Source organism: Macrobrachium nipponense, chromosome 24 (assembly GCF_015104395.2).
Source record: "Macrobrachium nipponense isolate FS-2020 chromosome 24, ASM1510439v2, whole genome shotgun sequence".
NCBI lineage: Eukaryota > Metazoa > Arthropoda > Malacostraca > Decapoda > Palaemonidae > Macrobrachium > Macrobrachium nipponense.
The window spans coordinates 25,121,542-25,132,375 of NC_061091.1; the positions used below are offsets into that span (position 1 = coordinate 25,121,542).

Here is a 10,834-nt window from a genome sequence, read left to right on the forward strand (position 1 = left end):
ATCAGCAAAATTCTTAATGACCAAAGTTAGGTAAAAACATCGACCCACGGATATGATTTCTGCTGAGGAAGAGAATAACAATAACATAGTCATGAGAGGTACAGAGTTGTGGGAGGGGGTTGGGGGGTGGGGCGGTAGGTTGCCGGCGGCTGTGTCCCTTGCTGGGTCTCCCTCGGCGGGGTTCTCCTGGGTAAGGGAAGGGCCCTTTGAGAGTGGAGTCAGGAGGCAGTTTGTAAGGGCGTGTGTGCCTGTTTGCACGTGCGAGAGGGTGTGGCGAAAGGGTGGTCTTCCTTATTGCGATTCGAACAGACGATTCAGTACTGCCGGGACATTACCTTTCTCGTCCAGGGAACACGTCGGGACTGTAGTACAGGTATTGTACAAAGTGTCCTTTTTTTTTGTTTGTTCTTAAATGAAGTGGGTAATTTTTTTGAAAACGAAGTGGGTGGCATTTTTTCAACGAAAAGGGTTATTGTTTTAAACGAAGTGGGTGACTTTTAAAAACGAAGTGGGTGATTTTTAAAAACGAAATGGGTGAATTTTTTTTTTTATGTAGTGCTCCCCCCTCCTTTTTTTTGTGAACGAAGTTGGTATCTTTGAAAACGGAGTTTGGACACCTTTTACAACAAAGTTGCTGACTTTTTTTTTTTTTGTAAACGAAGTGGATGACTTTTAAAAACTGAGTGACTTTATTTTATTTCATTTTTGGCAGCGGATGAGTTTTTTTAAACGAAGTTGGTGACTATGAAAACGAAGAGTGTGACTTTCTTTTAAACCGAAATGATTAGCTTCTCTTTAAACGATGTGGGTGACATTTTTTTTTTCGAAAGGCAGTGGCTCAAACGGATTAACCACGTGCCTTCATTTAGCCCAGTCTCGAAGACGAAATAAAAGTGTAAAAAATACATGCGAGAAAAGTGAGATAGTTGACCTTTACGAAAACGACAGCCCTGCCTCCTGAAGTATGGTTTCAAAGAAACCAGAGGCACTTACAGAGTTCGAAAGCTGGGAATTAGGGGATAGCAACAAAATTTCCCGTAGGAGGTTAGTGCCGTTAGTGCACCGTTGGTATTACTTAAGGTTCTTTGCAGCGTGCCTTCAGCCCCAAGCTGCAACCCCTTTCGTTTATTTGACTGTATCTCCGTTCATATTTTCTTTCTTCCATCTTGCTCTCCACCCTTACCTAACAATTGATTCGTAGTGCAACTGCGAGGTTATCGTCCTGTTGCATCTTTCAAACTTTTTACTAGCAGTTTCCGTTTCAGCGCTGAATAGCCTCTTAGTTCCCAGCGCTTGGCTTTCGGTCTAAATTCTATATTCAATTTAACTCCATTCAACAACAATGTTGTGTTCCAGTATCAGCCATTTATCAGACTGTTTTGCGTTTAATTATTTATTTATATTATTTATTTTTAGGATCATGTCAAGATTAGCGATCCTACTATTTTTCAAGACAATATTATACCACTTTGATATATATATTTTTATATTTAAATATACAAATCAAAGTGGTATAATATTGTCTTGAAAAATAATGGGATCGCTAATCTTGGGATGAGCCTTCGTTTACTTCGCGGATACTGTCAAGATGGCTTTAGAAAACGGGAGAAAGTTTGTTATTTTCATTAACGTTTCGGTAAAAAAAAAAAAAAACTAAATAAATAAATAAATGACGGTAATGCAGGAGAGGGTCAAGATAGACAAAGGGCTGTAAAGGATCGTGAGTACTGTCTAATGTGATCCGAAAATGCCAAACTGTAAACGATGTACAGGGTGTTTCGAAATTAGAGCCAACGCCCCTCCCTCTACAGTATAAACTAAAATTGATATGGACAAAAACAAAAGTAATTCAGAACCGGTATTTATTTAAGTTTTTCTCTGAGTATTTAAAATATTGTTTGGCCTCCTTCTGCCTGTACCACAGCCTGCATTCTTGAGGGGTTTGATTTTAGCAAATCGCAAAAAAGCTGAGACTCAAACTCCATTTCCTTGAGCACTCCAGTCACCTCTCTTTGCAGGTTGTCGAGGCTTGGTGTACCATCATAGTTCACTGTGTGCGCTTCAACACGATCCTTTAAGGTACTACCAATGTTTTCACACACATTAAGGTCAGGGCAGCTACCTGGAAACTCACTTGACGAGAAGAAATCGATACCACTGTTTTGGTGCCTTATCATACAAAAATGTGACTTCTTCTACAGATAACACATTTTCAGGATCTTTGAGAAAAGGAAATACTCCACTAGTAAGCACAGTTTCTCTGAAGTATTTGCCATTCCATGACTGTCCTTTTTCTTTTATGATCCACATTAACTGTTTGACTGTGAAACAGAAAAATTCCCAAACATTCAGGAAATTTCACAATTTGGCAATAGCACACCTTATCACTGATATCATCCAACTTTGCAGCCCAAATGATGTTATTTTTATGATTTGGCTTCCTGACTGTGTAAATGAAGAATTCATCTGATGGGGCAACATGGAGAAAGTCAGCTTCATCCCAATCTTTAAGAAATGAACCACAAAACCATGCACAGTCTTCTCTCTGTTGCTGAGTGATGTTGGGCTTGCTGATAACATGAAATGGCTTGATACCAGATTTTTTCAACTCATGATATACAGCACTATAAGTTCTCTTCTTTCCCCTTTTTGTTTCTAGTTCAAGCGCCAATTTACGTAAAGACTTTCTTGGTCTACCCACTGCGTCAACTAGGATGTCTTTTGATTCCTGAGAAAGGACTTCAGGCCTTCCAAGATTCTTACTCTTTTCGCGATGACAGTCATATGGATTTTTGTTCCGTTTGTTCTGTGGAGGTGGGACCTCTAATTTCGAAACACCCGGTATATATACTATGTAAAAATACGATGAGACAACATGAAATAAAAAAAGAGTAAAACACGTGAAGACAATTGATAATAATTTCAAATGAGTCAGACAAACAAAGCAAATACAAATAAAGATAGTAAAAACTAGTCAGAATTAATGAAATTAATTAAAACAAGGAAAGCGTCTCAGTGGCGTGGTCTTGACCTGCCACCTCAGTGGCCGTGAGTTCGATTCATGGGCATTCCACTGAGGGGTTAAGAGATGTGTATTTCTGGTGATAGAAGTTCGCTCTCGACATGGTTTGGAAGTCACGTAAAACCGTTGGTCCTGTTGCTGAATAAACGCTGGCGCCATGCAACATAAGAATACCATACAAACAAGTAAGGAATTAAACTCAGATATCAGTTAAGATAAACAAGCGTCAGTTACCTTACACAATAAGAATGAATTAAGAAGGACAAGTAGAACATAGAGCCTCATTAAATAGAACAACAGTTAATTGTCGCTAAAGGCGTATCCATTTACTAAATGTGTCGGATTCCATGACAAAGAGTATTTAAATATCTAGTGTCCCATTTAGCCGTCCGGTGGAGTCTACTCTAATGGAAGACTTAATATTTCATACCCACCTTTTTGTTCCGACTTGCTTTTTATTTCTTTATTATCTTCACGTTTCATTTCGTAGGTATTTTTTCATCCTTTTCTCGTTAAGTTACCGAGACCTATTGTATTTCATCGAAATTTTTATATTTTATCGTCGATTTTTTTTATTTTATCGTAATTTTTATGATTTCATCGTCATTTTTCTTGTTTTTTCGTATTTTTTCATTGTATCGTCACCTTTCTGATTTTAACGTAAATTATTATTTTATCGTTAGTAATTTTATTTTATCAACTTAACGCCAATTTTCTTATCTTATCTTCTTTTTTCTTAAATCACCTTCACTTTTATTATTTTGCCGTCATGTTTGACGGTAGGGGATCAATAGTTTAGTTATTAATATAATTGACGATTTCTTAATGTTTGATTTAATTAGTACCGCTAACGAACTCGTACGAGATGACGCATTCATTCGCGCCCATCTGTCCACGAATATGCCTGAGAAGTTTACGAATATTGGATTTCACACAATTTTTGTCAAGAGTTGGGCCACGGTGCAAACAGTGCTTGATTAGATTTTGCGAAGGATATCTGGTCTGGAACGAAAACTTCAATGAAAAATGATAACACAACCTTTGAAGAGACAGTTTTTCTCATTTTATATTTTTCTTATGTTTTCTATATTCTCCTTATTGCTGTTAATAGAGACAGGGAGGTAAATAGGTTCTTCTAACTGAAACATTTTCAAAATTTTTCGTATTTTAACATTTGCGCTATTTTTCAAATTGTCTAATTTTCTATTTTCCTGTTTTCAGTAATGACAGAATATTTTCCTTCATTTTTTGTCTTTTCTGCTTATTCATCTTATTTTGCGTTATTCTTCATTTTTTCTGTCTTGTAGTTTTCTTTTCCTAAAAATTCAAATGTTTGAAAGGTCCTTATAATTATTATTATTATTATTATTATTATTATTATTATTATTATTATATTATTATTATTATTATTATTATTATTATTATTATTATTATTATTACTTACCGACACAATCTTGATCATGTTTTTCTATTTTCATTACCATCATTTATTCCCACACTTGCGAAATTCAGTAATTATTACTGAAAATGTTACCAATGGTCCCACCGCGCCCTCAATCAAACAACACCTTATAAGTAGACAGAGATCACGCCCACAGGATAAAAGGTTAGTCCAGGCCTTGTCAGTGCCAACAGTGCAAATTAGTGTGTTTGCTTTTGCTTCATCGCTCAACGGAATGAGCCCAATTTAAGAGCTTTACCGACACATTCATCAATAGATTGGTCTGTTAAAATAAATTACTTTGTGAAGGTCATGTACTGCGTGTTTGCAGACAAAAAGAGAGGCCGGAAAACAGACAGGCACGCTAAAAACATGTGGCAAGGGTAGGAGAGAGAGAGAGAGAGAGAGAGAGAGAGAGAGAGAGAGAGAGAGAGAGAGAGAGAGAGAGAGAGAGATTTTAAAAGGCTAAACTATACTAACAGGCCCGTGGGAAATTCATGAATCACATTCCATTTCATGACATGCCATTGTTTACCGGTCACCATATTAAACAAACAGTGGAGCATATTCACATGTAAACAAAGGAGCCTCTGTACACCAGCTTACAAGGAAGCATAGCATCAACTCCACAAGTGAACAAAGTAGCAACTCCACAATTAAACAAAGCTGGACCCTAGGCCGAACCATAAGCAAACAAAACAGCACCTCCATAAGCAAACAAAGTAGCAACTCCACAGATAAACAAACTAAGAACTCCACAAGTAAAAAATGTGGTAAATCCACAATTGAACAAAGCAGGAACTCCACAAATCTTTAAAGCAGCAAATCCACGATTAAACAAAGGAGCAACTCTAAAATTAAACAAAGCAGCAAGTCCATAAGCAAAATAAAGCAGAAACTCCGTAAGCAAAGTAGCAACTCCAAAGGTAAACAAAGAGCAATCCCACGGGTGAACAAAGCAGCAATGTCTCGATGAAACTAAGCAGCAATACCACGATGAAACAAAGCGGCAACTCGATATGAATGAAGCAAATCCACCTCCTGCACATTATAGCGTCCTGGTCTCTTAGTTCTGGAGATGTCACCAATAATCCAGCGCCAATTCGACAAATTTCGAAGGTGAAAACGACCATCCATTTTTCATTGGCGGTGAAATGCTCCTTCATTCTTCATTTTCATTTGGCGACAGAGAGAAATGCAATTGCGTCAACAACTAGTCATTTGAGTTATTAATGACGCTTGATGACGTTGCAGTGGTAAAATACTATAGATCTTGTCGGGGGAGTCGTCTTACGGCGATGAAAATACTTAAAGGCAAAGAAAATGTTCCCGATTGCGTTTTCTTAGTTGTTGATTTAGAGTTGGAAGTATAATTCTCTCTCTCTCTCTCTCTCTCTCTCTCTCTCTCTCTCTCTCTCTCTCTCTCTCTCATCTTGGTTATATTTTATTATTAAAGAGGAAATTTTTCTCAAACGAACACTTTCATAATTAGAATATAATAGTTTTAATAATTATACTCTGTCTTTTTTTCATCTGTCCATCCGCTTGTGGTCTTTTTTGTATGGTAACACTGCGTCCCGGGCTTTAGATAGTTACATTCAGCTTACATTCAACGATTATAATAATATCCTATTTCGAATATTAACGGTGCAATTCGCATACAGTAAATTATTAAAACACTTTTCAGTTGCAAATGTACACCCAGATATCTTTTTATTTACCTAAAACTTACAAATAGCGTAACTATCTAAAGCCCGGGACGCAGTGTTACCATACAAAAACACCACAGGCGGATGAAAAAAAAAAAAACAGAGTATAGAGTATGAGCATTTTTGTACGTTAAATAATATTAAGTTATCTTCATTCACACTTAACAAGTGCGACGAAGGCAAGCAAGCATCGATTTTCCCAGGCGGAAGAAACATTCATATCGACACACTTAGTGAGATAAATTTCGCACTTTCTGATATTTATGTTTGCTGGTTTCTCGAATATGCTGGAATTAGGAGGAATAAAGTAGCTTTGCCACTCGCCAAATTGTTCCGTTGTTCTTGGAAAAATTCGTAGAATTTAGTACTTCCGTTATGAAGAACATTTTCGTGCTTTCGTGCCTGCGTGATCGTGTGCGTGAATGCCGTGTATATTTTTCTGTAATCGTGTATACAATTATATTTGTCTGTGTGAATGTTTATGTTCATATACTAAGCAACTTCCCCTCAGGGCGTAGCGCTATCAGCGCACCTCACGCGGTGCACTGTAGTCATCACTCAAGGGTCTTTGCAGCGTCCCCTCGGCCCCTAGCAATAACCCTTTTCATTCCTTTTACAGTACCTCCGTTCATATTCACATTCTTCCATCTTACTTTCCACCCTCCCTGACAATTGTTACATTGTGCAACTGCGACGTTTTCCTTCTGTTACACCTTTCAAACCTCCTTTATTCTCAATTATATTCTTTCAGCTCTGAAATACCTCACAGGCCCCAGCACTTGGCATTTGGCCTAAATCTTGTATTCCAATTACAATTCCTGTAGTATCCATTGTATCCGTAGATATATAGATAATCGTGTATATTTGTTTTATGTATTGCTTTAAATTCGTGAATATGATAGTGCATGTTTATATATGTGTATGAATGTTTAAACTGTGTTTCACTGAACGTTCCGTCGAGCCGAGAGAATGAGGTCACACACCACCCTAAAATAGATAGAATTCAGTATTGCTGATTTTTTGCAGTTTCTAGGCTTTGGAATTCCTAGTTTTCTGTTTTCCAATATCTATCATCTTGTGTCTCCAAATGGGCGAATCTGCCGCTCTGTCTAGGATAGATTTCCACCCTCGCATCTCCTTTCGTATTTTCACCCAACTCGGGGTAACGTGATCCGTGAAAGTTATGTAATTGTAAGGCGGCTTGCACCTACTAGCCCCACTTTATACCTATATATATATATATATATATATATATATATATATATATATATATATATATATATATACATACATACACACACACCACACACACATATATCTATGTGTGTGTGTGTATGTATGTAGTATGTACACTTATATTATACTATACATTGCATATATGCAAATATATGTAAGCATGCACTCACTTGCACTCACTCACACACACAAACGAATGCACAATTTATATTCATGAATATACAAAGAGAAAGTATAATTGATCACGTGACATAACTGAGATTAATCTACCAATAACGAACAATAAAACTGTCGGTAATACAATGGTAAATGTTTACAATTGTTTTTCCGATTTATTACGCCTAAATAAATATTTCCTAGTTTGCCACGCGGTTACTGTAAGCGCTATAAATTATGCTGGACAGACTATAGGAAATAATTAGTTTACTTGGCCCTGCCCTGAATATATGAGTTACTTTGGGTAATATCAATGATTTCTTGTTGACGAGTTTTTTGTTTGATGGTGGTCAAATTAAGCCGTGTTTTTATTGCGTCGAAAATATGCGAGATATTGTATTAAGAAAGCGTTTTTCGATATAAGAATTTTCTACTACTGATGTTTAAATTGTTAGAATGTACCTTTTATTCACATTTTGAAACGTATATTAGAATCTTTTTGGCTTAACACAAACGTAAAAACATACGTAATGACCCTGTACTCATTTACATTCACGTACACACGTAAACATATATATATATATATATATATATGTATCGTATATATATATATATATATATATATATATATATATATATATATATATATATATATATATATATATATACTAAAGTTGAAGGCAGTTGCTTGAAACCAGATAAGCATCATCGGAGGGCGGAGAGATGCCAAAATCTTTTAAAGTTATTTATTTTGCTGACGTTTCAGGACCATGTGTCCCATTTTCGAAGCTAAAAAATTAAAAGAATAACAGAATTACAAAGAGACTCAGATTAAAACATGATAAAAAGTTATTTCTTAACAAAATGCAAATTACGTACAAGAGGAGGAAACAGTGATTACTAAGTAGTGCTGAAGGCAAAAGCTGAGTGACTGTCAGGGTCCGTTTTGGTGCCGACGGAAACTCAAGAGAGGTACAGAGGAGTTGACGTGGACTGAGTATTTAGTTGGGGAACCAGTTGTTTAATAAAAAGAGATTCGAGTATTGCCAATTGGTGTTCGTTTGGAGCTTTGCCTATGATTTTGAAATCCTTGTAATTTATATTGTATTTGCATTTTTTTCCCATGATCTCTAATAAAGGAAAATTCGGGGTTTGATTGTTTGACACCCGTGCGATAGCTAGCTCCACGATGGGAATCTAATCTTACCTTTAACAACCTCTGGGTGGAGCCCACGTACTTCCCCAGGTCACATCTGGGGCAATTAAACAAATATATGATTCTCGAGGTCATCAAAGGAAGCAGACTCTCTTTATATTTAAACAAGGACTTGATGGTCATTGGGTTACATGGGATCAGTTTTAAGTTAACGCCGGTAGGTATTTGCTTACAATAAATCTCAGTTCTTGATAAAAATGGCTATCATAGATTAGGGGGACACAAGCGTACAGATGTAGTTTTGGTACCGTTTGAACTGCCAACGGTACCAAAACTACATCTGTACGCTTGTGTCCCCCTAATCTATGATAGCCATTTTTATCAAGAACTGAGATTTATTGTAAGCAAATACCTACCGGCAGTCAACTTAAACTGATCCCATGTAACCCAATGACCATCAAGTCCTTGTTTAAATATAAAGAGAGTCTGCTTCCTTTGATGACCTCGAGAATCATATATTTGTTTAATTGCCCCAGATGTGATCTGGGGAAGTACGTGGGCTCCACCCAGAGGTTGTTAAAGGTAAGATTAGATTCCCATCGTGGCGTTAGCTATCGTACGGGTGTCAAACTATCAAACCCCGAATTTTCCTTTATTAGAGATCATGGGAAAAAATGCAAATACAATATAAATTACAAGGATTTCAAAATCATAGGCAAAGCTCCAAACGAACACCAATTGGCAATACTCGATTCTTTTTTTTTTATTAAACAACTGGTTCCCCAATTAAATACTCAGTCCACGTCAACTCCTCTGTACCTCTCTTGAGTTTCCGTCGGCACCAAAACGGACCCTGACAGTCACTCAGCTTTTGCCCTCAGCACTACTTGGTAATCACTGTTTCTTCTCTTGTACCTAATTTGCATTTTGTTAAGAAATAACTTTTTATCATGTTTTAATCTGAGTCTCTTTTTAATTCTGTTATTCTTTTAATTCTTTAGCTTCGAAAATGGGACACATGGTCCTAAAACGTCAGCAAAATAAAAAACTTTAAAGGATTTCGGTATCTCTCCGCCCTCCGATGATATATATATATATATATATATATATATATATATATATATATATATATATATATATATATATATATGTATAGTACACACACACACACACACACACACTACCATACAGTTTTCTCTGTCAGATAATGTGACCCCTGTTCTCAGCAAGTTTTATATACATGAGAAGAATGTCACTAATTCCAGGTCCTTTTTAGCCTTGCTTGCATGAATTAATAAACGTTAAGTACTCACACACACACACACACACACACACACACACACACACACACACACACAGAAAGAAAGAGAGAGATGTAGCCAGTAACCTCATCCTTCCGAAAAAGCAGTGCATAGAAACTGTCGACAGCCCTTGGGAAAGGTTTGAGCCTCGGTGAGTTCAAATGAGGCACATCAAACCGACAGAGTTGTTTATTATTAGTATTTTCTTAATTCCTTAATAGTATGCAATATCTGATTTAATGTCCTCCCCCTTTTTAGTAAGTAGACACTGATTATGGGTTGACCAGCAATTACGTCATCAAGGTTTGCATGTCACAGAGTCCTGTCACACCTAATATTTATCCACGCGTTTGATGGACAGGTTATTATCGAATGTCAGCTAAGAATCAGCGTCGTAATTATTCTCTCTCTCTCTCTCTCTCTCTCTCTCTCTCTCTCATTACTTATTAGGGTCTGGTATCTCTATAAGGTGAGAAGGCTTAGTAGGTAGTTTCGATCGTCAAGTACATTTGCCAAGATCTCTGGCGTCATCAGTGTTTTATTTTAATTCTAGAATTATCTGTAATTTTTGCTTGTTTGTATGGTGTTTTTACGTTGCATTGAACCAGTGGTTATTCAGCAACGGGACCAACAGCTTTACGTGACTTCCGAACCACGTCGAGAGTGAATTTCTATCACCAGAAATACACATTTCTAACCCCTCAATGGAATACCCGAGAATCAAACTCGCGGCCACCGAGGTGGCAGGCCAAGACCGTACCGATCAAGATACCGAGTTATCTGTAATGACCGCCTTGTGTCTCCTTTATTTGC

At 37.0% G+C, this 10,834-nt stretch overlaps 1 protein-coding gene across 1 annotated transcript in view; it reads left to right on the plus strand.

The window, feature by feature from the left end:
- The first annotated feature begins 250 nt into the window (after positions 1 to 250).
- The window catches only part of LOC135203842 (uncharacterized), a 40,681-nt gene continuing 30,097 nt past the window's right edge, over positions 251 to 10,834 (plus strand). Inside the window, exon 1 of the mRNA XM_064233804.1 lies at positions 251 to 373. The gene's annotated coding sequence lies outside the window, so the exon portion shown is untranslated. The remainder of the gene's footprint in view (positions 374 to 10,834) is intronic.